General features: G+C 43.0%; 1 protein-coding gene across 5 annotated transcripts in view; it reads left to right on the top strand.

The window, feature by feature from the left end:
• The window catches only part of STARD13 (StAR related lipid transfer domain containing 13), a 229,968-nt gene that overhangs the window by 147,694 nt on the left and 55,352 nt on the right, over window positions 1–26,922 (top strand). The window contains exon 1 of one of the 5 annotated variants that reach the window (XM_082221547.1): window positions 14,971–15,362. The exons of the other annotated variants lie outside the window; for them this stretch is intronic. The gene's annotated coding sequence lies outside the window, so the exon portion shown is untranslated. Of the gene's footprint in view, window positions 1–14,970; window positions 15,363–26,922 lie in introns of those variants that run through there. 5 annotated transcript variants of the gene reach the window in all.

Below are 26,922 nucleotides of genomic sequence, written 5' to 3'. Positions count from 1 at the left end.
GTTTATGCTTTTATTTAAAATATATCTCTGGGTTATTTGTGGGGCAAAGGAATTAGTTCTCCCTCCCCCTCCCCAAATACAGTCTGCCCCCCCACAAGGTCTGAGGGACAATGGCCCGGCCCCCTGCTGAAAAAGTTTGCTAACCCCTGGATTGGATAGTCTTAAAGGTAAAGGGACCCCTGACTATTAGGTCCAGTCATGGCCGACTCTGGGGTAGCAGCGCTCATCTCGCTTTATTGGCCGAGGGAGCCGACGTACAGCTTCTGGGTCATGTGGCCAGCATGACCAAGCCGCTTCTGGCAAACCAGAGCAGCGCACGAAAAGGCCATTTACCTTCCCACCGGAGCGGTACCTATTTACTTGCACTTTGACATGCTTTCGAACTGCTAGGTTGGCAGGTGCAGGGACCGAACCCGTCGTGGGGATTTGAACCGCTGACCCTCTGATCAGCAAGTCCTAGGCTCTGTGGTTTAACACACAGTGCCACCCGCGGATAGTCTTACCCTCCATAAATTGTCAAGTAGCTTCTATGGCATGAAGAACCTTTCACCACTGGAGCAGCTGTGCCAGCCTCATCTCCACTTGCACAACTTGTCAATGAACTGTTAACATATTGTCTAGACAACTGTAATGTGTCATGGGGATGCCTTTGAAGAGAGGCATTGCTAAGGCTGGAAGGAGGAGATGCTGGTCAGTTGAAGAGCAGAGTTAGAAACAGCAACCTGAAACTCAGCGATACACATGCAGATCTCAAGTGAGTAACTCAGTAGCAGCTCCTGGAGTTTTTAGGTGAATTTTCTGCCTCACAGACAGCAATGTGAACCACACTTTGGATCACAGAACATGAGACCGATTTAAATAAGCAGTGATGAACCTTCCGATGAATAAAAGGTGCCAAAAACATATTTACAAATTTCCGCTTAGGAACGCTGGCTGTGTACCAGAAGAGCTCCATAAAAGAATCTGATTGCCTTGAATGGGCCCCAGGCATTATCGTATTCAAAACGCTGTATATACAATGGTGAATTGTGTTGCAATGGGATAAGACACAGGGATACAGTAATAAAACTGTTGTGTGATCTCAAGAATTCTAGTGAAACTCAGTTCCAGGAAAGGATAAGTAAAGCTGGTTTGATGTATTAAGAAATCTCGGCAGCTGTAACAGTACAATGTTTCAACATGCTAAGTGGATGCATGTGGAAAATCACACCACTGTGAAGAATCTTGGATCAAGCAAGGCCACCCTAATATTGCTTAGAAACTCCAAAATGTTCTAAGTTGTTCAGCCAAAATACTGTTTCCTTAATACTTATTGTGGTTGGGTTTCGCAGGATTCCGGAAGTATTATGTTATTTCCAGCCTTTAGTGTTAAAAGAGAAAGATTTAATGAATGATGGTTTCTAACTAACAGAAACTTTCTTTACTGTTTTCCTCTTCTTGGATGGTATTTTACATATAAAACACCTTTTACCTATTGCTTGTATTCTATAGTGTGGTTAGCCTTTTTTTGGCATTACTACTAGAGCAATTGCCAAATATTATTTTGACTTGGGCTGCAATCCTCAAACCACTTGAGACAAAGTAAGGAATTTGAATACAGTGGTACCTCGGGTTAAGAACTTACCGTATTTTTCGTCCTATAAGGCGCACCGGCCCATAGGACGCACCTCATTTTTTTGGGGGGGGGAAATGAATTTAAAAAATTATTTCCCCCCCCCCAGCCCTGGCTGCCGCCCAAAGCCTTGCGCTCACCTGCCCGAAGCAGGGGAAGCCCTCCGGAGGGCTCCCCGTGCTTCGGGCGACAGGCTGCCGCCCCAAGCCTCGCGCACCCGGTGGGAACTCCTGCCGGGCGCGCAAGGCTTGCGGACACTCGCGGGGGCTGCAGGCTGCTGCCCGCAAGCCTTGTGAGCCCGCGGGTACTCCCACTGGGCTTGCAAGGCTTGTGGATAGCTTCCTGAAGCCTGGAGAGCAAGAGGGGTTGGTGCGCACCCATGCCTCTCGCTCTCCAGGCTTCAGCGAAAGCCTGCATTCGCCCCATAGGACGCACCCAGATTTCCCCTTCATTTTTGGAGGGGGAAAAGTGCGTCCTATGGGGCGAAAAATACGGTAATTCGTTCTGGAGGTCTGTTCTTAACCTGAAACTGTTCTTAACCTGAGGTACCACTTTAGCTAGTGGGGCCTCCTGTTGCCGCCACATGATTTCTGTTCTGATCCTGAGGTAAAGTTCTTAACCCGAGGTACTATTCCTGGGTTAGCGGAGTCTGTAATCTGAAGCGTCTGTAACCTGAGGTACCACTGTTTTAGGACACAAGTTTGTTGTGTAAATCATTATTTAATGCATTTATATCCCACCCTTCCTCCAAGTAGCCCAGAGCAACATCCATAGTGTGGTGGTGGTGGTGGTAAAGTAAATTTCTATACCATCCTTCTTCCGAAGATCACAGGGCAGTTCACAATATAAAAATCCAGAAATGTACACCGTAATAACAAACAAAAACAATTACTACCCCCTCCAAGGCACACGACATTTAAAAGGCCATATATTGTTTAATTAGACAAAGGTCTGGGAGGAATGTTTTTGCCTGGCACTTAAAGATATGTAATAAAGGTGCCAGGCAAGCCTCCCTGGGGAGAGCATTCCACAAGCAGGGAGCCACCACAGAAAAAGCCCAGTCACGTGTTGCTGACCTCCAGACCTCTTGCAAGGAGGTCACAAAGAAGGGCCTTGAGATGATGATTGCAAGGTCTGAGTCAGTTCATATGGGCAGCGGCGGTCCTTGAGATATTGCGGTCCTGAGTCATATAAGGCTTTATAGGTCAAAACCAACTGCAATACTCTCCACACAGTCAACATTCGGAAAAATCTAGAAGAGAGTTCCTTTTCTGATGAAGAATCTTATGTGTAAGGTCATAGAACTGTGGGTGTTGGCAACGCGTGTTTATTTCATAACAGCCTTTGTATTCCACTCCACCTCCACCCAAAGCCAGTTCTATAGGTTGTAGCATCCATTCAGGATGATGTAGTTACATAGAAATATACCTGAGGATTATTATTATTACCTTACACTTGTGAGAATAAATTCTACTAAGCGCCTCTTATTTGAATTGGAAATCCCTCATGCAAATGAATGCTGCACAGATGATTTCCTATCTTGATCCAGTAGTTGCAGCTGCACGTTTGTAGCTCAGTTAGATATTCCCAATATTATCAGCTGTAAAGAACATAGTATTGAGACTGGATTTATTATCTTCCCACCTCCTTTATCTCCTCATCAAATAGCTGATTGGCGGCATTCAGAGTATCTAGGTTCTGCATGTATAAATTTTAATCAGGGCCATAGAGTGTTAATGTGTCTTTGGTTGTATTATTATTGTCCATATTCTTCAGTGGATTTGGTTTAAGACTCGCTCACCATGTGGATTAACCATCTGCTTCCAATAACTGAAAATTCATGTCCAATACTAATGAACACTTTCTGTGTGCTTGCATGCCTCTGAAATGCTCCAGGCAACTGTTCTTGCTCTCAGATGGAAAAAGCCACAACAGCTGCGGGACACACAAGGACAGCAGTGCTTGTCTCTCGTTATATTCCTGGCAGCAAACTTCTAAGTGCAAAGCAACTTTCCAGGCTGCCTAATTACTATAAGCCTGTTAAGTGTAACTTCTGTGGCAACAGAAAAAGAACTTCCTTTTAAACATTTTAATTGGATTACATAGTACCTGAACACCTGTGCTCATTCTCAGGCCGCCAAGCTCATATAGTTGAGATATGTTACAAAGTAGTAAAAGACAATGCACTAGATTGGGGGGGGGGGCAAGCTTAATTCTTTGCAGTTCAACTCCATGCAATGTATGGCATGCATGTTGACTTGGAAGCATGCCCTCTCAGTTCAGCTTGATTCACGCCTAAGTAAGAATTCATATGATTGTATCTTTAATCCATATGGGGATCACATCAACTGAGAAAGAACTGCAATCTTCAGTTAAAGGAATATCAAATAATTTTTAGCTATGAGCAGAAAGAACATTTCTAGCAAATACAAAATGGATGTGTAATATGTTATGTTATGTTATGCTATGCTATATTATGCTGTAAAGCATCGTAGTCCATTGTTCATTTCCCCAAGCTATTTTCTAAGAACTCTTTAAAGTATCTTGTGTTATTCTGAGTGCTTATATACTTGGCATAAAATCTATGTGAGCAAAGTAGCAGCAATGCCAAGGCTGGTAAATAAGTTGCACACCTTCTGTGATGCCTTTTAGGAAGCAAATCCTTTGCCTTTCGCAGTATTTCAGTTTTTTTGGCACAATGGGAGGTGTGACAAGTCTTCTCACACCAGTGAAGTTTTCCATCTGGAATGAGCAAAATCTCTGGAGTCGTTAACCTCATATGTTCAGATGGCTAGGGCGACTTCTCAGAAGCATGAGATGAATTTAGAAACAATGCGTGTTCTAAACTTGATTATTTTTGTCTTATTGCATTCAGTACTTTTTAGATACTGGTATATACATCTAGCAGTTTTACTCTGCAACCACGAAAGCAGGAATGTTTCTTTAAGATTTTACCATATTTGTATCCTTCCCTTCATCTTCAAGATGGAAAGTGAATAGCAGTATTTTTTTAAAAAAATGTGAAACAGGTATTGAGAAAATAGATTCCAATTTTATTTTAAATAATCTGCTTATCCTTGAGTATTTTCCCGCACATCACTTACCATTTCTTTTAAAATTTTAGGTTAAGATGTGCTTATTAGAAGGTATTACCTAGGCTTTGACTCGATGCACGATGTTAAATAAGTAACACAGAATAAGGAAGCAGTAGAGGCAGCTGGTGAGATATTTTGCTGGCAGGAATCGCCAGCTACCACTATAGGGCACCAGAAGGTGAGCAAAGTTTTCCCTCACTAGTAAGTATTGGGGAGGGCAGCAGCAAAGAGGCAGAGACCACCACCTCAGCCTGTCAACAGTGGAAGTGGGCAGTGGCTGAATGGCTAGCAACCACTGACATCAAACCCAGCAGTTCTCATCAACAGTATACTGTATTTTTCGCTCTATAAGACGCACCTGGTTTTTAGAGGAGGGAAACAAGAAAAAAATATATTCTGAACGAAACAGTGGATGTATGATTTTTGTGGTTCATGCTGTGGCCACAGACATATGATTTGATGGTGAGTTTGGGGTAGCCCAATGCAAAAATCCTTAGAATCCATGTGTATTCGTGCTTTGTAACCACGTTTTTGCACCATTGCAGCCCCACAAAACAGTGGATGTGTGTGTGTTTTTGGTGCAGGCTTTAGCCATGGACATGCTATGTGATTTGATGGTGAATTTGGGGTGACCCAATGCAAAAATCCTGAGGATCTGCTTTTTACCCCTGGGCAGTTCGGCTCCAGGGACCACACATTCGCTCCATAAGATGCACAGACATTTCCCCTTACTTTTTAGAAAGAAAAAAGTGTGTCTTATGGAGCAAAAAAGACGGTACATACACTTCTTTGTTTTGTTGGAAATAGCTAAATAATTCTAACCACAACTAAGCTAACACAACCGCAATACTTGAGGCAAGTCGCCACCCTAATCTGGGCTTGAGCTATGGCACCTGAGAGTCACACTCCCTGCAATTCCTTTGGGAGGGGATCACATTGGCTGGATTGCCTAAGCCACGGGTGTCAAACACAAGGCCCGCGGGCCAAATCCGGCCCACCAGACCTCGTCATGTGGCCCGTGTAGCTGCCACTAGCCGCCAGCCTTCACCTTTTATTCTCGCTTTTTTTTTTTTACACAAGAAAGCCGCCTCTTCAGCGCATGCGCGGCAGCCTACAAGCCAGAGAACGTCTGCCCTCTAGTGGCGCCGGCCATTCTACACAGGAAACCTCCACTTTTTTATATTGAGCGCATGCCATCCTGTGATGTGACAGATCCAACGGCTGCCTGAACCCTTCTCTCCTGTACTGTAAGTCCTACAGATACAACCGGCCCTTTGAGGGTGACCAAACTGCTGATACGGTCCCCGATGAATTTGGGTTTGACACCCCTGGCCTAAGCCCTAAGGTCATATCCTACACATATGACTTGTGGCAACGCCTCCACTGAGTTGACCAATTTAATGCCTTAGGCTGCTTTTCCCCCCTAAGGTCTCCTGCAACCTCTTTAGGAAGTGAATCATAATTAAACCATTCTTATAATCATATAGGTAATATTGGGCTGGAGTGTTTCCCAGACCCATAAGCTGTTAGCGTGCCTGACAACAGGTCGCTGCAACTGGATGGCAGTAGAACACCTGTGGCTTGGTATACTACGGAAAGTCTGTTTGTTTTGCTACTCCCTGGCCAATGAAACAGTGAGCTATGCTTGCCGAAGTTCAAGCTCCAGCTGCTTGTCTCTTCATGTTCCTGTTTAAAATGTCATGCAGTTACATAATGTATGAAAAAGGAATTTGATACATAATGTTTGGAAGTTCCATTGCATAAGCACAGAACAAAAACACTCTATTACTTTGCCCTTCCTTTTTTAAAAGAAGGGTTTTGGGGTGGTGTTTTTGATGGTGTGTGTGTGGGTTTTTTTGTGTTTTTGTGTGGGGTTTTTTTGGTGCAGTATAGATACCCATTAACCCATAAACAGCTGGCGTATTTCTCTCCCTCTCCATATAACAAGTCTGCTTTAATTTGTAAGGCAATTGTTCTTTTGTTGTACTTTGGGTTCTGAAAATGCTGGTTGAGCAAGAATGCAAGCTCTAGATGGCCTCTAGTGGACTGCTTGCGGAACTGTAGGAATCTTTGTTTAACCAGCAGTCATTTCTCCAACTGCTTCTCAGGTGTGGTTGCACAGATACTTTGGCTTCAGCTAATATTGTATGATGTGGATAATTTTCTTTGCGTTGCTGTTACTGAGTAAAAGAGAGCATCTTCTGATGCCCTAGGCGTCGTCCTTTATGCATTGCCAAGGAAGATGAAAGTCTGTGGCTGGGTTTAGCTAAATTAAACAGAACTGCGTCCCATCCTTTACAAGCACCACTCAAAGGAAGGTGACCATCATTGCCAGCAACTGCCCTCAGGCATAGCTGTTGCCCTCCTTTCTAGGATTGGGGAGGAGGTTGGTTATAGCCTGATTATTTTGTACCATTGGCTCAACAGGCTAAGTCAAAGGTGGACAGCTCCCATCATCTCTGATTATTGGTTTTGCTGGCTGGGAGTTTAGTTCAACAGTATCTGAAGAGCCATAGATTCCCCAGCACTGGCAGACATTGTTTCCTAGAGGTGGGCAGAAGGTATGATAGGATAATATTGGTAGATCTTGGGATAATTTACCATAGATTATCAAGACTTTCTGACTGTCAAATATTTGGTTTATTCACACATATGCAAGTACAGTAACACCTCGGGTTACATTGCCCTCGGGTAACGGAAACTTCAGGTTGCGAAAGTGGCAACCCCAGAAGTGTTTCGCTGTGCGCGCATGCGCAGAAGCGGTCAGTCTACCACCACACGTGCATGCGCAGAAGCGGTCTACCGCTTCTCCTCGTGTTGCGAAAACCTCAGGATCCAGCTGGACCTCCAGAACGGATCCCGTTTGCAACCGGAGGTACCAGTGTAGGGATTAAGTGGAAGCGAACCACATGCGCAGTCCTACCAAGCAGTAGATTTGCTATCCCACATCAGATTCCTAGAGAGAAAGATCTTTCTCTCTGGGAATCTGGCGTCAGTGGTGCCATCAGATCGGGGCTTTAGTGCCGAAGCCTGATTAAGCAGGAAGGCCCCACAAATCCCAACAGGGCTGCTTAGCCTCTTCTTCTACAAGAGAATACACCCTGCCTATCCATGGGTAGTCTCTCAGAAACATGCCCCAAACTCCACAAGCCAAAGAAATCAAACAAGAAGGCAGAACAGGGGTGGCATTCACTCTTAGACTACCTTCCAGGGACCACTTGCCAGCAGTGGATGTGGTCACCCCACACTTTCTCACATGCCCTTTTTCACACACATGGGGGAGGGGCATGCAAACAGGCCAATAGCGTGTGCACATGCACACACCAGCAGATCTGTGCAGATCAGCTGAGGAAGAGGGTTATCACTGCTTCTCCATTCGTCAAATTATCTGATGACCAGGGACTGAGTAATTTCAATCCCTGGCAGTGCCCTGGGCTCTACCTACCCCAGCAAAATGTCTCCAACTTTTTCCACTCTTTTTGCCTTTGCCACCAAAATCGATAGGGGTTTGGTGGGCAGGAGGTAGAAAAATTCCTTAAGGAGCTGGATCAGACATTGTAACTTAGCCGCCTCTGACTTAGGGCTGTGGCTCTAAAGGGTGTTCCTTCTCCTTCCCTAAACCTGAGGGGCTGTACCACCCGAGTTACACATACATTATCAGAGTGTAATGGCAGCTGCTGCCATGATGGTTCACACACTGCTTGTCGTGATGCTTGGTGGAAGCAGATGGCATGGCAGAGCAGATGGCGCAGTCTCCTGTTACTCCCACATTGCCCCAGCCTGGATCAGGCAACATTGGCATGAGAAGTAACGGCTTTGTTGGCTGTTAGGCTTTCATCCCCTCCTTGCAAAATGCATAATAGAGGGAAAAATGGGAAAGTTACTGAAGGAGGAATAGAATCAATAGATTATTGTGCATAGTATGTGTACTTTGGTTTGATGAAGCAACGCTTTTCAGGTAATAACATGAATAGTGAAAGAAAAGCAAATATTAATTCCCTAGGCCGGTAAAAGATCAAAGAGAGACCTAATTCCGCAAAAGCACAGTGACCTTTGTCTTTCTATAATAAAGCACACTGTGGCCGTATGCGTAGTGAAACACATTCTGCAGCTGTAAAATAAATAACTTCCAGATTCATTTCTCCTTTGTTAGTACGAGCCTAGAAGTCACATTTATAGCACATGGAAGCTGGGAACTGTAGTTTACCCCTGGCAAAGCTAAAATTCCCAGCACATTTAACAAACTGCCATTTGCAGGATTCTTAAGGGGAAGCCATATGATTTAAACGTGTTTTAAAAGTATGGTATGGATATGCTATTGTCATGAGCCACATGAAAGTGGTTCGTACTCATACACATACATCATGCTTTTTATTTTATTTAATAGTTTCTATTTCTGTATTTCAGAACTGAGGTCTTTGCCCTATTCCAGCATCTCCACTGTAAGCACATATAACTCCAATAACATCTACAGTACTGGTATTCAAACCCCTGGCCAGATCCTGCAAGCGAGAACTATGTATGCAGTAAGTTCTGCATATGTTTAGCCTTGCTGGATTTGCAACTGTGTAGATTATCCATGTGAATCGTGGGGAGCTGCGGACCCTGGGGTCTCTTCCAACCCTCTATGATTCTGTGGATGTCTTGCTTTTATAATCTACGTGCCCTTGGTAATGAGGGCCAGTTTAAAACATCGTAGAGGGTTCCAATTCATGCGGGAAGTCAGCATGAATAGAGGAGCTTCCCAGCTTCAGACCAGAAGGGATTGGCAGCGTGCCTTTGCTCTCTCTTGTGAGCTTGCACGCAAGTGAATTGAACACTGAAATAGGGCTTGTCGTACTCTAAAATGCTTTCTTTCCCTCTTTGTAATGAGGCGCCTGCAAAACTTATTTTCAAAGCTCAACAAAGGGTGGTACTCAACTAAGCTTAACTCAAAGTAGACCTACTGAAATTAATGGACCTAACTTAGCCATGTTCATTAATTTCAGTGGTCTACTTTGACAGTAGAACAGTCTCCCTTGGGAGGTTGTGGACTCTCCTTCCTTGGAGGCTTTTAAGCAGAGGTTGGATGGCCAGCTGTCATGGATGCTTTAGATGAGATTTCTGCATTGCAGGGGGTTGGGAAAGATGAGCCTTGAGTCCCTTCCAGCTCTTAAGATTCTGAGATTCTATTTAGTTGAATACCACCCAAAGTCTTCAGCAGTCCTTCTGCCTTCAGCATCTTAGCACAAACAGAACTGGGGAAGCATTTTTGCTGTGCTTCTAGATCTGGGAATAGGCCTGGAATTGTTTCGCCTTCATAGGAACCGTGTGGTTATTTTTCCGTCAGCCAGTTCTTTGCTGTGAATAAGGCATCGCATCCCCTTGGAAGAACTGTTACAGCCACTGCATTTAAAACCTGAAGCATGAAGTTCTTGGACATGGGCCTCAGCAGGAGAACTGTGACTTGCACTGGATGGAGTGTTAATTTCTCAGAATCGCACTGCTCATGATAACATAAAACTTGCACGCTGTATAATGGGCATTGTTTTCTACAGGGCCTCCTGGAAGGCAAGAAGGGTATTTGGGTTACTTTACTTGCTTGTATGGTTCCGTGGCTCTGGCTTCCCTCTGTTTTTCGCTGCTAAATCACATTAAGAGAAGCAAGAATGGGTGTGGGATCTTTAACAACTCCACTTAGTTCTGCCTTGCAAAGAAGTTGAACTTTTTCCACTTCAGCACAAGGTTTGGCATAAGAAGGAGGCTAAATCAAAGACACAGTTCTAACAAAGCCTGGCATTTATTCTTGAGGGTGAACATATAGGACATGTTTGCCATTGGCCTCTTTCAAACTAGTGGGAATATTTAGCTATGGATTAATACCACGAGGATAAGTGAAACAAAGTTTGTCTGTCTTTACTGAAGCCAGAGTCAGTGACATGCAGTTCCACACACCCATCAGTCTGCTGCACATGGAGGAATGACCACCTCATATTCACAGGGAGAAGTGTTTGTCTTGAAATAGCCTCTGTAGCAAAATATCCTCTCCAAATTTTACCAAGTTACCATGTATTAAGATTATCAGTCAGGGAAGATTTCACGTTCATGTCCCATGCAGGTTCTGGAATTTTATATTTCATGAGGTAGCAACTGCTACACAGTTTGGAAAATAGCTGAGTTTCCCACCATGTAAATAAGATGTTTTGCAAGCTGAAGAATAAGTGATTTGGCGGATAGCAAGCTAGTAGTAGAGCTCTGTGCTGTAACAATTCCTTCTGACTGGTTACACCAGCTGAAGTTCGCAATCTAAATGTGCAACCCATTAACAGGCCTTTTCAGGGATGGCTCACCTGTTCTCCCCAAGGAAGCTATTTTAAGGTGCCAGGGGGAAAAGTTTCATTTCAGCCAGGCTTTTCACCTTTAGCTTAGAAAGTTTTAGATATCATGGCCTTATTTGGTGGGTGGGATATGTTAGATAACATTTTATGTATGTGATTGGGGGGGGGGCTTTTATTCTATTTTTGTTTTATGTTAGTTTAAATTTATGTATTATATTGTAAGTCATTTTGAGTTTACTTTTTGTAAATGAAAAAGCAACCAATAAGTGTAAATAATAAGAAATCTGTGCAGTTTGAAGTATCACAATCCTGTGTTTATAAAGCACTTTGTATCCTAAAAGTAATTAATAAATCATTAATAATTCAAGCAGCATCTGAGAACCAAGCAAAACTCTCTCTGGAAACTCCCATCCCTGCCTAGTCCACACTTAGCAGCAATGAATCACATTTTAAGTCCATACGCTTGGCTTAAAAAAATAATTCCATTTGCCCATAAAGATGTATCCAGGACCAGCCTTAAATAACCTGATGTCCTCCTGATGTTCGGTGACTACAGATTCTTTTGGCACTTGGAGGGTAGCAAATTGATGAAGGCTGCCCTGGATCACAATTCAGGCTTTTTCAGTATCTGGCTTGTTGCCCGTTAATAATTGTCACAAGGCCAGTCACGGGTTCAATGTTGTATTAAAATAAAGTTGTTCTGCAACAAGTTATCTTGCTGAATAAAACACTGAGCTGCACCTTACATCATTGCTTAGGGCTGTTTTCCATGTTACTCTTCTGTATTGCGTATGGTTAAAACACATGTGAGAAGGCATCCAGAAAATGGGCATGCTTGTTTGTAAAGAGAGAATTGTCCAAGTCTGAAAATATGTGTTTGGCATACGAACTGCCTTACAGGGTGCTGCCGTTTTCCTAGGAGAGATCATAGTTCAGGGTTACCAAACTGTCTTGCATGTATAAGGTCCAATCGTAGTCATGTGCCCTATTTTACCCATGTCAGCCTTATTGAAAGGCTGTTTGAGGACAGTCCCACATTTGAAAGTCCACGTGGTTAAATTCCAGTTGAAGCAAGGGCCTTGAGGGTGTCCATCAATAGTTAAGACCTCTAGAGGACATCAAGCAGTTACAAAGGTCACCTGGGCACAGTCTTACCCACTATGATAATGTCTATATCTACGGTATGTATAACATTTCAATTTAGATTATTGTAATTATTTCTAAAGTTTCATCTATACATATAAACTAGAGCAAGGTTTCCCAGACTTGGGTCTCCAGCTGTTTTTGGACTACCATTCCCATCATCCCTGACCACTGGTCCTGCTGGCTAGGGATGGTGGGATTTGTAGTCCAAAAAACAGCTGGAGACCCAAGTCTGGGAAACCCTCAACTAGTGTATGCACATGTTATGAAAATTTGTTCTCTTTGCCCTCTTCCTTTCTTTTTTGGTGATGTGTAAGTGACCTCTCTAGTCCCTCTCAATTTAAGCACTAGAATCCGCAATGATAAGGATTTTGGGTAGCAGGTCTTAGGGGGCCAGGTCTTGATCCTTGGAAGACAGGGCTAGATGGATCAGTGTTGTCCCTACTTCCACATATTTCAGGGATGAGCAGCTCATCAGGATGGTTTGCAGAGCAGTTTTGGAAAATAAACATCGTGAGACAGCTTACTCAGCTATTTCCTGTGACTCCTACAGACTTTGTAAAACTGTGATCGTAACAAAGGAAGTGATCTTCCAACTCAAGTGCTGGCAGACAGAGTAAATGTGGGTTCAAATTAGCAGCAATTACTCTTACTATTTAATATAATTTATTTTCAGCTATAGCACCTTTCCACAAACATTCAGGGTAGTTTACAATAAAAAAACCAAAAATACAAAAAAACATGTAAAACTACAGAGCAAACTAAAATTGACTTTTAAAACTCTAAATAGGAGTGGTAGCTTAAAGTTTTTATCCTACAATATCCTACTGGAATAAACTATCTTCACTGTCCCTAAAAGCAAGTAGCACTAGAGCAGGCACCCCCAACCTTCGGCCCTCCAGATGTTTTGGACTACAATTCCCATCATCCCTGACCACTGGTCCTGTTAGCTAGGGATCATGGGAGTTGTAGGCCAAAACATCTGGAGGGCCGAAGGTTGCACTAGAGCCAGGTGGACCTCCCTTGAATGGCTGTTCCAGATCTTTGGCACCACAGCTGAAAAGGCCATGTCTCAAATGCTCATCCACCATGTTTTAACAGCAGGAGAAACTGAAGCAGTGTCTCCAAAGATGAACAAAGTTGCCAAGCATTTCTCAAGATGTTCTAGTCCTAGACCATTTGATGCTTTAAACCAGTACAGTGGTACCTCGGGTTACAAGCGCTTCAGGTTACAGACGCTTCAGGTTACAGACTCTGCTAACCCAGAAATAGTACCTCGGGTTAAGAACTTTGCTTCAGGATGAGAACAGAAATCTTGCAGCAGTGGCAGCAGCGGGAGGCCCCATTAGCTAAAGTGGTACCTCAGGTTAAGAATGGACCTCTGGAACGAATTAAGTTCTTTTTATATATATATAAAATATTTATTAAGATTTTACACAAAACATACAAAACAAGTTTTTTTTTTAAGCTAAAAATAATTAAACCAACTATTACACATACAAAAAAGAAAAAAGAACAGCTAACAAGAAAATTACCAAAAAAGAGACCTAAAAAAACGGTAGTTGAAAAAATAAAAAAGAAGAGAAAAAAGAAAGAAAAATATCTTTAAAAGAAATAATCCATTTTTCAATATCTTTAAGTTCATTTGCTTATTTCCTTGACCTCCTCACACCTCCCCTTTTGTATTCCCGTTTACAAAGTCCTTTCAGCAAATCCTTACCCTCTTTCATTTATCTTTACTCTATAATCTTAACCTATTATAACTATATATTTTCATCCAAATAACTATCTATATTTACATATTCTTATTAGCCTTAATACCAAAACCACTTATTTTCAGTCATTCATTATTTTAACATTCATTAATTTTACAGTATTTCTGTAGATAATCTTTAAATTTCTTCCAGTCTTCTTCCACCATTTCTTCTCCCTGGTCTCGGATTCTGCCAGTCATTTCTGCCAATTCCATATAGTCCATCATCTTCATCTGCCATTCTTCCTTCCAGAGTGGGTAAATCTTGTGTCTTCCAATACTTTGCAATAAGTATTCTGGAACGAATTAAGTTCTTAACCAGAGGTATCACTGTACCTTCAATTAAGTCCAAAATCAATATGGAAAACCGGGGAAGCTGTATAAGATTGCTATATTATGATATGATCAAATGGCTCTGGTCAGAACTCTGGCAACTGTGTTTTGAACCAATTGAAGTTTCCAGAGCGTCTTCAAGGGCACTCTCACACATCACATGTGTCGAATCTAGCAGTGGCTTAATGACTGAGACAAAGACCGATTTCTATTTTTAAAAGGTGTCATTGGCATATTAGACAAAGAGGGTGAAAAGCACTCCTAGCGACCACTGCCACCTTGCAGGGCCAGATCGCAAGAACATTTCCAAACTGATAACCAGCTGCCCAGAGGAATTCAGGTTGCATTCACCAGAATAATAACCCCATCCTGTGTGAATTAAGCTTCTGCTTGTTCACCATCATGACATCAACCAGTGCCAAAATGCAACCAGTTTAGGACTTCCCCAGCTTCACCGGGATTAGAAGACAGAAATGAGAGGTAGAGCTGAGTGTGATTTGCATAGTGACCTAGACCACTGGTGGTATGCATTTTTTAAAGACCGCTTAGTATAAACTGTGCAGTGTGTTTTGCCTCACACTGGCATTAGGATAGGGAAGTATTGTATTACATTGACATAGCTCTTCGAGCTTGAAGGTCACAGCTCTCTTGTCATGACTTCTCCGTATTATTGATTTGACTGTGCGGTTGACTTTCATGTGCACCTCATTAAGATGAGTAATTGTTTTCCAAGTTGCAAGTGGAGGTGCAGGTCTCTTCATGGTATAATTGCATGATTTACCCTGAGCAGCCAGTGGTAAGAGAAATGTTTTACAGAAGATCCAGCTGTGAGTTTTCATTTCTTCAGGAACAGGAGGAGGCGGGACTAGAAACCAACCTAAAGCCAGGCAGGGCATTGATCAGACCAGAAATGATGTAGAGAGCACACACAGCCCTGCAGACAGCCTCGTGGAAATATTAACTGGCAGAGATAACCAAGAGGAAATGCTCAGTGGCAGAGTGAAACCATCTGTCAGATTCCGAACAGTTCTTCTCAATAAGCAGAAAATGAAATTGAGAAGGGATTGTGTTTAACAGAACAGCGGAGCCTTGGGATATTCGTACACAAAGTAAGTTTTCATCCTCCAGTAATTATGTGTTTATTAGTACGATAACTAATGCCATTTGAAGTGCTCTTCAGTTTGGAAAGGGGGGGAAACGAGCTTATCTACTCTGTACTTCCTCTGTACTTTAAAGGTTTTAAATATACGTTAGACATGCGACCAAGTTTATCGTGAAGTTGCTTATTTAAAACAATTTGCAAACAAGCTTTTGAATTGCTCATGGTGCGTGTTGTAGCGTGGTTTTGATGATCTTGTTTGAGAGGCACCTTCTCTGTGTTAAAGACTTATTTTAAAATCAGTCATACTGGCAGTACTGATTAGGAGCACGCCTGGTATATAAGTAATGAAAGGGGAGCATATAATCTGTCTTTGGGGGGTTGAGAAAAATTGTATGCTTATCCCATATTTATCCTGAGATTAGCCAGAAGAAACTACAAACAGTATATCAAAATAAATCCTATCCTTTCTGAGATTATTGATAATATGGCCATTAAGAAGAATGTCTCTAGTGAGTTTTGAAAAGAATAAATGTATGTGGTCCAAAAGTATCTTCAAAGTTTATGTGCATCCAGTCTTCGAAAGACCTCATGCTTTTCTATATTTTACTTATTTAAAATATTTTATTTTGCATTTCAACAAGGTTTTCAAGGTGATTGTTTTTATATTTTCATAAGTGAAACTATGACATGCCAATTGCAAGAACTGTGTACCAATTTATTCAGGGGTCTTGGTGGGTGCCAGCCACCTAATTTCTAATGGCTTGAGATGAGGGTGATAATAAGAAGCAGAAGGTGCTTGCAATTACCTTATGGAAGACCTTAGAAATTGGTTTTATTTGGCACCAAACAATCCTGCTACAGTTTTGCACAGCAATAACACTTTTGTTGCAGTAGGTTTCATGCACTATCTGCTCTCGGCCAGAAGTGTAAGCTTTAGCTGTAAACTCTCCTTTTTTATAAAAACAACAACACACACACACACACACACGTTCAATGTTATGGCCCAATATGGATGACAAAACATTGTAGCATGTGTGGGAAAATGGCTGCAGTCCAATGTCTGGAATCATTTATCTTCTGGTAGAGTTTGGAAGATGACTGTTTTATGCATTTTACAGAACTCCCCGCTGATTGATGTCATTTGCTTAGGGGGGAGGGTGCCCTGTTGTTGCGAACAGGGATGAATGGGGTGGAGGGGGCGTATCACCCTCTTGGTACTATTTAACTATCAAACAATAATAGTGGGAGCAGAGTGGGTTGCATCCTGTCCAGGGTCCCTGATGCACTTCTTTCTTAAAGCTTTTGGCACATTTGTGTTTAGTTTTTGACAGTCACATAGATCTATCTGATCGCTTCTTAAACATAAAACCCTTCTCTTTTTCAGCTGAGCCAAGGATGGAGGTTCCCATCTTTTTCACTTAAAGGGTTTCCCTGGAATTGCTGCTGGTTTTATTGTCAAGATTGGTGGGGAACAGAAACGATGTTGCGTTCGTGCAGTTTGTGTTCATTGTGTCTTAGCCCTTGTCCTTTGCCCGCCAAGACATTTCCATTCATTTTGCCAGGATTTAGTAAAGAGGTTGCATCATGATGTGGTTGCCACACATCTAAATCCCATGATAGTTTGGCCGTGTGCTACATGCAGTCCTTAAAATTACTAGAGTTTTATATGTGTGGTGTTGTTGTTTTTAATGGTTTGGCAGGGGCTTTAGGCTTTTGACACATTAGTTTTACTCAAGAGGAGTCTAAGGCTGACTACACAAAATACTCTGTGTGCAGGGCATGCCCACTTCTGATTTGGGAAGTGGCGTACAAACATTGGCCACAAAAATCTTATCTTGTGACTATCTTGAGGTCTATCTACCTTTGTTGTTTCTTAGGAAATGATGTGTTTTGTTGCTTTTCGCCTTCAGTCCTAATTGAGAAAAAGGACAGCCTAGCTACATTGCAAGCCCAAGAAAGCAGGCTGATAATGCCAATTTCTCTATCTTCCTGTCAGCATGCTTTTGATACTGTGCATGCCTCGAAATCATTTGTTCCCTTCTCCTAGCCCCCTCACTTGGCTATCCGTGTCATACGTTGAAACTGATATTTGCTGTACACCACCTATTTCCTCCAATCTTGACTTTGACGTCATTGGCATCAGATTGCAGGGTGGTGAATGAATGGGCTCTGTGTGGTACATGCATATGTGTTTGCTAATTAGATGGGCTGTTTCTGTATTCAGAGCCCCCTTTCCAAGACAAAAGGTCGGATTGATTTATTTTCCATTTTTGACTGGAAGTCACTTAATGGGAAAGCCACTAACAAGAGAAGCAACAAAGGGCATTTTGCACAGATAAGTTAGCAAGGCAGAAATGCAAGGGAAAGAGGAATAATGGAACATTGCTTTGCTCCATCCTAGATTGTTGTCATTGAGGCTTTCAGACGGGAAAGAGAATCTTACCACATACAAACCCCATCTGTTTGTTTCTTCAAGAAGGTTCTCCTAGCTATAATACTTTGTTCGCCTTTCACATATTTCTGCTGCTCTGGAAAAGAATCTGCAGCTATCTCAAGTAGAATTAGCCCACAACTATTTTATTTTAATCCTAGGTTGCTAAGCAGAAGTGCGCAGGCTTCGTGTCCTTCTAGCCTTTCTTATCAGGTGAACAATTATCAAGCAAAGGCTGGAATGTTATTTTAAAATATTGTAAGCTGTAACTGCAATGTAAACTTTTTAGTCATATGCAATCTTCCATTTAATCATTTCCGGTGTGAAAGACAAAACTCTGGCAAAGACATCTCATAAAGTTTGGCACTACGTATCTTAGGGCTATACATTTTTTCCGCTGGACTTTTATTTTTTACATTAACTTATAAAGAAGGCTGATCACCGAACAATTGATGCTTTTGAATTATGGTGCTGGAGGAGACTCTTGAGAGTCCCATGGACTGCAAGAAGATCAAACCTATCCATTCTGAAGGAAATCAGCCCTGAGTGCTCACTGGAAAGACAGATCATGAAGCTGAGGCTCCAATACTTTGGCCACCTCATGAGAAGAGAAGACTCCCTGGAAAAGACCCTGAAGAAAGATGGAGAGCACAAGGAGAAGGGGACGACAGAGGGCGAGATGGTTGGACAGTGTTCTCGAAGCTACCAGCATGAGTTTGACCAAACTGCGGGAGGCAGTGGAAGACAGGAGTGCATGGCGTGCTCTGGCCCATGGGGTTACGAAGAGTCGGACACAACTAAACGACTAAACAACAAACTTGTAAATTTAATTCCGTAAACGAGATCGTCCCTGTTGACCCTATGAAATGTCAAGTAAAGTTGATATAGCAATCTTTAGTAGTTGAAATAAGCTGACGAGTAGTGAAAAAACACGCAGTGGATCACATTGCTACATCCTCCCCATTAACCCCAAGCAGCGAGAAGTTTCAGTGTCAGTGCTTACCTGAGTCTGACTTCCTTTTGAAGGAGAGAAGCCCGGAGACTTAAGGTGATTTTCAATTTTTGGATGTATTACGTCATGAGTGTAGATGGATACATATACCTTAAGCATTTTATAGGCAGCAATTGCTTTGCTGAAGACACCCCCCCCCCAGAGAAGCAGCTTGGCACCCCTAAAGGTGTCTCTCCCCACCTCAACTCTCAGTTCAGCTATCTCTGCCCCTTTGCGTGTCCCTGTCTTCTTATTCTAATTTCTTTATAACAATATATAGTGTATGTCTAGCCAAGCACCTCAGTATAATGATATGAAGTGGCTAGTTTCCACGTCCAGATTTATTCTATAAGGGCTTAATAGGCTGCTGTCATTCATTTAAGGGAATCTTAAGGACCTGGAATAGCTTTCTGGAAGTCTGGAGGCCCTCAGAGTCCAGACATTCAGGTACAACTTCCGTCATGCCTGGACCTGGGCCATGTTTGCTAGGGAGTCATAGTCCAGCAACAGCTGGTAGTCTGGTGGTCCTCTACTCCTGATCTAACATTGCTAACTCTGATTGGTGGCAGCTGTCAGATGTTCTCAGGCAGAGATCTTCTCCCCAGCTCTATGACTTGGACCTTCTACATACCAGGCATCTGCTCTCTCTCTCTCTCTCTCTCTCAGAGTTGTGGCTCATCCCCATCTTCCCCTGAGTGATGCTCAAAGATGTATACACTTGAAATTGTATTGTCCAGATAGGCAGCAACACAACAGATGATCTCTTTAGCTCAATCTGGGTCTCTGAATATACAGTATGCAGTTCTATAAGCAAATTGCATGAATTATTCATTTTGACAAACAGATGTTTTCATGAGTAGGCTCTCTTGGGAATCACACCGGTGTATATAAAATGTTATAACTAGCTCTTGTGGGAAAGGGAAAGGGAAGCAGTTTTTTTTGTCTGGTATGGAGAACACTTGTTTGGAACATAGCCTTCTATAGCCTTCATCCTAGTTGCTTCTTGGATGAAGAATAGTGAAGTCAGTCCACTACCTTTTAAATGGTTTACAAATTTCTATAAAAGACCAGATCAGTATTTTGTGGAAATATCTTGGCAACCCCACCACCCTTTTAGTTGACTCAGCCAACAGCCGCTCATTGTACTTCTTTAAGCTTCCTGGCAACACTGCCCTACAGAACCATAGATTTTTTGGGTTCATAATGATATGGATGAGCTCAGTAAGTCTGACTATAAAATCTGGAGCAAGTCCCCTCCTCACTATAGCTAAACCTATTAACCATTTATATCAGAGTAATTTGAGATTGCTCAGTGTTTGAAGATCACAGGCTAAGACTGCAGTCTTACGTATTACTTGCACAGAAGATGTTTTTGTGGCACTCATTTCAGCTGCCCACACTGCAAAATTCTAGGCATGTTCTCTCAGAAACAAGTTCCCCTATGTTCAGTGAGTATACTTCCTACTAACTGTTCGGGCTTGCTGCCTTTAAGCTTAAGCCTATAGGTCTAGCCCTAAGCTGCTTCTCCTTGTGTTCAAGTTATTTCAAGTGGACTGTTCCACAATGCAGGCATATCCCATCATTGTTGGTCCCAGTCAAGATAAAGTTAGTCATCTCTTAAGTCCCACTGAAAGCAATGAGACCTGGAATTAGTCTGAGAGTGAGAATTGTGCCAATTCTTTGGGTGCGGGCCTCTCACACGCTATTTTATACATACACTGAGGAGGTGTGTAGATGCAGTCCTTGCCATGCAGAGTGAATCTTTTTTCAAGTGAGTTTCTGAATGTCTTCTTGGCTTTACACAAGTCCTTTATGTTGCTCCTCATCTTGCCTCTCTCCCACCTTTCCTAGCTAGTATACCCAATGTATGCATGCCTTTTTCACTTTCCCCTCCCTGCTGTCTGATGGGCTGTCGGTTGCCCACTCCTCAGTATAGATTACAGACCAGCTGACTCTCCCACTTCAGGTGAGAAAGACTCTAGATTTGGGGACTGATACCCCTTCCTCTTGCTTTGAATTCTAATGTCCAGTTGCCTTTGTTCTTCTCAGTTCCACCTTCATTTGGTTTCCCAAACAATATTGTTGACAAATTCATGTGATCCAAAGCTGGCAAGGGCAGAGAAACGATTTGATTTGCTTTGATCTACCAATGCAAGAGCTATGTTTGCAAGATCAAAGTCAACTGCTTCGCTACGCCACTCAAGTCCTGTGCAATCCAATACGCACTTTGCAAAACAGCTAAGTACATTTAACACAATAATGTACTTTTTAACCTGCAGAATTCCTGACTCATTCATCACATCCGAGATTTGGGTTAGAGGGATGGCATCCATGCAGACGAGTTCGGGCCGCTCTCTTTGCATATTCTGAATGATGTCAGAATAATCCTTAGAAATTTGAAACATTCCAAACATTTGAAATTTGGAATGCAGTGATTAGCAAATCCATCAGATGTTTTATGCCACAAGACACCAGTCATTCACGGCACCCTTCCCTGCTCATCTGAGTAGTAGTAGTCCCCTAGCAAACAGTCAAGAAGGAACGATCTGCCTAGGCATTTTTTTCAAGGCAGAGAGAGGCAGAGGGAAAGAACAGACAGCATTTTCAACAATCTGGAATGCCTCTCCCAGCTTTTCAGAGCAGGTACCAAGATAGCACCACGTTATTGATGTCAAGGAGTACCAGAGTGGCGTAGTGGTTAGAGAGCTAGACTGGGACTTGGGAGACCAGGGTTCAACTCTCCACTCAGACACAACACTCAGTCTCTCAGCCTAACCTGCCTTGTAGAGCTGTTGTGAGGATAATGTGAGGAAGAGGAGAAATAAATGCAAATTCAAGGAAGAGGAAGAGGGTAGCATATGAAAGAGGAAGTAAGACAGGAAGGACACAGGCAGGAAGAGTGAAAGGGTGGGCAAATGGTCATTAAAAATGCATATATTAAATGAAAGTTTGTTTTACGCAGAGGGACATAATACCCAGAATACACACACGCGGACATTTCTTGGAAATTAAATATAATAGTGTTTTCTTAAGAACATTTAGCTGAATTACAAGAATTGTCGTCAGGGGACAAAACCCACATTCATTCCATTGTATGCCTTGGGCTTGGACTTGTGTATCCCCTATGTGGAATGTTTGGTATTTGGTGCTTTGTTTTTGTGGATGGCATTAGTGGGGAAAGGTTGTCTAAAAAAGCAACTCAGGGGGGATGGCAAGTAGAGACAAAGACACCATTACGGAGCCTGTGGTTTTAGCGAACTGTTTGTTTATCATGCTAACTTAGAGATTGTAGATTTAAATCATGCGGCACACAATTCTGATGAAAACAAATCAACAACTGGTTTCCTAGCAAGGAAGATATGCACAACATTGCCCTTCCCTTTCATTTAAGGCAAGTCCTTTCTGGGATTTATTGAAGCAAACTTCAATTCAGACACCTTCCTGGCCTTTAAAGGAAGCTTCATTCCAACAACCTCCTGAAGTTCTCTAAAGAAAAGTTACTCATGGGGCTTAATAATTAGCAGATAAACGGGCAGCATTATTAGTTTCAGTAACTCATGGAGGGGAGGGCAGTATTTCATGCCTAAGAGGACCACCTCTGCCTTGTGTTTTTAGACTGGTCTGTGTTGTTGCTCCCTTCTCTGTTCAGTTATCTGTGTTGAAGCGCCTAGACTGTGCAGAGAAAGGTAGGGAGACTTCAGTGGAATCCACAAGACCGCCCACCCCCAGCAGCAAGGAGGGCCAGGAGTTGCAGGACAATACATAGCTCCAAATGAGCAATTTGTTCTAATAAAGTTTGGGACCAGATTGGGCCTTGTTAAACCTCCCCCTCCCCACCAGACTAAGAGTATAAGTAGAGCCTGCTAGATCAGGCTAATAATAATTATTATTATAATTACAATAATTTATTATTTGTACCCCACCCACTTCCAACAAAGATTAAAAATATATTAAAATGTCACACATTAAAAACTTCCCTAAACAGGGCCAACTTCAGATGTCTTCTAAAAGTCAGATAGTTGCTTATTTCCTTGACCTGATGGGAGGGGTGGGTGCCACTACTGAGAAGGCCCTATGCCTGGTTCCTTGTAGCTTTGCTTCTCGCAGTGAGGGAACCGCCAGAAGGCCCTCAGCACTGGACCTCAGTGTCTAGGCTGAACAATGGGGGTAAAGACACTCCTTCAGGTATACTGGCCAATGGTCCATGTAGCCCCACATACTGTTCTCACAGTGGCCAACCAGATGATTGAGAGTAAGTCTCATCCTGTACCGACTAAGCTATTCCATAGCCGCCTCCTTGGTCTGCTTCCTGAACCAGGGAGGTACTGGGGAGGCCATACAGGCCCTGCTGACTGTCAGCCTCAGTGGACTACTGCTGTCCAACAGAAGGTTCAGACCCCTGAACTGGATCTTTAGCCTCTGACTCAAGACATGACAGCAGCCAGATAAAAACAGTAGCTCCGGGGGCTGTAAGCAAAGGTGGCAGTCAGACCCCCATCTGTAATTCAACCAAGGCAACTCTGAGTCATTTAAGCAGGATAGATATTTTTTAAGCAGCCTTGTCTGTCCAGTGTTCTTATATACGGTAGGTGTACTTATTGTATCATTTCTACTCTAGAACTACTCTGTGATGTTTATATTACATCTCGCAGTAGGTTGCATATTCCTGTCAATTGCATACGGTGAGGCTTAGCAAATCCTAACTCTGCAGAAAATGTTACCCTCCAGCAAGTAAGCAAGCAGTGCTGCAGGGAATGCTAGTCATACAAAGTGCAGCAATTTCCATAGGGGTAGTAAATATAGTGGTTGTTGAGCAGATTTTTATAGAATTGGTGGTGGATTCATGGGAGGGGAGAGAAGATAACTTTATCAAACCCACAGAAAAAGAAATCAGAACATACATGCCTTGGAAAAAGTATACACCTTCATTCCAGCAGCAGTTATTTCCTTGTGATGTAGGCAAAAGCGGTATTTAAAAACAAATTTTGTGCCAAACACAAATAGAAGTAGGTTTACTGGCTTCCCAGCTTCAAGATGGAAGCACCCAATTTAATACCAATTCACAGCTCTGACCAAGTGGCAATTTCAACAGGCAGCAAAGCTGTCATTTGCTCATTCACACAGCCAGATCTCTTTTTTAGTCCATGGTTAATCTGACTTATATCAGCCTCCTTTTGGCACTAGCTTTCATCTTCATTTAACTTTGGCAGCAAGGAAAGCCGGCGTTTTTGCCTTCATGTGTTTGAAGCCCCAATAGAGGACGTTTGAAAAGTAGGCAGTAAGACTGCAGTCCTATGTCCCTGTACCTGGGAGTAAGCCCCGCCGAACTCACTGGGACTTACTTCCACGTAGACATGCATAGGCTTGCACTTTGAAATGCCATGTACCTTGTAGCTGAAGGCACAAATACAGACCGCTGGCTAAAATCCATGTTGGCTTCAGGTCTCTCACAAGTCCCCAATGAAGTGTGTAACTTCTTGCATACGCTCCATTATATGCAGGACTCTGCTACATTAGTAAGGAAACAGCATTTTGAATGTGTTATAAACATGCAACACCAGATGGTGCCAGAGAGTAAAAAAAAAAAATATCTATGTGATTTTCCATAGGGTTTTCCCTCCTTTTGTAATAATGATTTAATTTCTGACTAATTTAGAGTGGTTTTTTCCTGCATGCAGATCCACCCCAGGTTATCAATTAGACCAGTTGTGGGGAATCTTTGGCCCTCTAAGTATTGCTGCAATACCACTCCCATCAACCTCAGGAAGCATGGTCAATGGCCAGGGGTGATGGAAGCTGCAGTTTAGCAACATCTGGAGGTTCAAGGTCCCCACACTCGATTTAACACTACACAGCAGAGTAGTCACAACTGTAGTATACATTCCATCTGCCTGTAGCCTGGTCTGATTTTTAGCTCAGTGTTTTGGCCATTACTTGCTTAAGTGTGTGTGTGTATTGTTGGCATCTGTCTGTCTTGAGAGACAATGGAGTGTACCTCCGGGGGTGAAGTCAAACCGCTGTGTTGGCAGCACTGAAGTGATCTTCCTGGGGTGCAAATCTGGGCAGTGTATATGGAGGACCTGGGCTGCCCAGGAGACAACAACCCCCTCTGGGCCTTGCTGATGTGGTCCAGGGAAAAGCAGAGTAATATGTTTGGCACTAGCTTGGCTGCAGGAATTGCCAGAAGGAGGCATACAAGGCGCCATCCGACTATCTTAGGGACTCCACTCTGGATTTGTGTAGGATTTACTCCTTAACCTTTTCTTCTCCCAAAGATATCCTGCAAAGCAGCGGAGATTTAGGATCAGAGTTTTCCTTCTCCTAGATGGTCTACGTTCCCAGGTTGGCAAGCAATTCCCTCTACAGCACATGCAGAAACTGCCTTCTTGACCCCACTATTGGTCTCATCTGCTCAACCCACCAGAGCTTGTATTTGCATGCAGGGGGAGTCCTTAGCCCAATGAGGGTTTGAGATCCATCGGCTACCCTCCCCTGGTTTAGCCAACCAGTCAAAGCTGTTCCCAGGGTGTGGCCACTGTTGCATGCTGACAGCTTCCAGGAGCCCCACATGAGAGCTGAGTGAAGGGTGGGGACCAAAGGTGGACAAACTACCCCAGAAAGAGCATGACATGTCCCCCAGAGGTACTACTCCTCCCCTACCACCACAGATGAGGGGAGGAGACTGACTGGGAAGGAGAGTCTGAACTGGAAGCATAGTGTTGTCTTACATCAAGGGAAGTCAATGTGGTGCCCTCCAGATGTTGTTGAACATCATAAGCAATATGACCACGGTAAGAAGGGTTGATGGAATTGTAGTCCATATCAGATTGCACCGTGTTGGCCAGCCTTAGATGCATTAGATGCCATTATTCACCCATATGATGCTGCAACCACTCCTCCTGCAGTGTCCTCTTGGGAAGACAAGGAAATGGGGGAGAACTTCATCTTTGAAGATGCAATGCGGTCTTCTAAGGTTTGCTTCATTAGTCAACCTCAGTGCATTACCACACCTGGGTTAGTAGTATCTTTGGTCTTCTCAAGTGGTAGCTATAAATTTTTAACGCGTTGGGGATGCATAAATGAAGACCTTTGTCTTCATTGAGAAATTGTCCTTACTGTCAACTGCCATATTTTTCCGTGTGTAAGATGATGCTTTTTGCTATAAAAAAAAAGGCAAAAATTGGGTGTCGTCTTATACACAGATAGTGAATGCAGAGGGGGGACGTGCGATTAACAGCAGCAGCAAGCAGGAGATTGGCAGCGATGATTGGGCGGGTGATTGGCAGCTGTGGTGAGGTGGGCAGGCAATTGGTGGCTTTGGCAACCTGGTGGCGGCAAGTGGGCAGACAATTGGCAGCTGCGGCAAGGTGTGCGATTGGCAGTGGCTGTGGCAAGCGATTAGCAGTGGCGGGCAGGCAGGTGAGCAATTGGCAGAAGTGGCCTCCCCCCAAAAGCTAAACAACTTAATTTCTTAATTTTGGGTTAAAAAAAATAGGGGGCGTCTTATACATGGGAGCGTCTTATACACTGAAAAATACAGTAATCCCCATAGCAGATGACCTTAGTATATGTTTTCACTCCGAAATGTCATTTTGTGCCTACATTTTTGTCTCTATACTGGTGTGTACTTTGATGTTTGTTTTCAACTGGATGTACCCAAGTTTGCAATGTTAAAACTACCCAGCATAAGAAACAGAGTCTCTCCATTGCCATCAATGGCAATTTTAATTCACTTGAAGTCATATTATGTATACACTTTAGGAGCTGTACATTATAAGAATGCGCTGAAGAAGAGGAATGTGTTTTTCTTGGATTGATGCCAAACCCTTAACTTCAGATACCATGTATGAGAAATTTCAACATCTTGTTTTGAGAAATTATTCCAGGAATCCTGTTGAACAATATGGACCGCATTAATCTAGAAATAAGTTCCTTGTACTTACCAGAAGAAACCGCCATGCAGTTTGCCTATACATTCTCCCATGTCCACTTCCTCTACTCCTCTTATAATAGATTTAATAACCTTCCCACAGATCATTTCCTGGGGCGCAAGAGCCATTTGTTGTAGATGGTTAATGGCCTGAGGCTGTACCTCAGGCTGTCAGCTCCTCCAAGTTGCTCATTAATCCTTAGATACACACTCAG

This window comes from Podarcis vaucheri (genome assembly GCF_965113315.1).
Source record: "Podarcis vaucheri genome assembly, chromosome: 4".
Lineage (NCBI taxonomy): Eukaryota > Metazoa > Chordata > Lepidosauria > Squamata > Lacertidae > Podarcis > Podarcis vaucheri.
The sequence above is the reverse complement of the archived record's forward strand: the minus strand, read 5'-3'. Positions and strand labels throughout refer to the sequence as shown.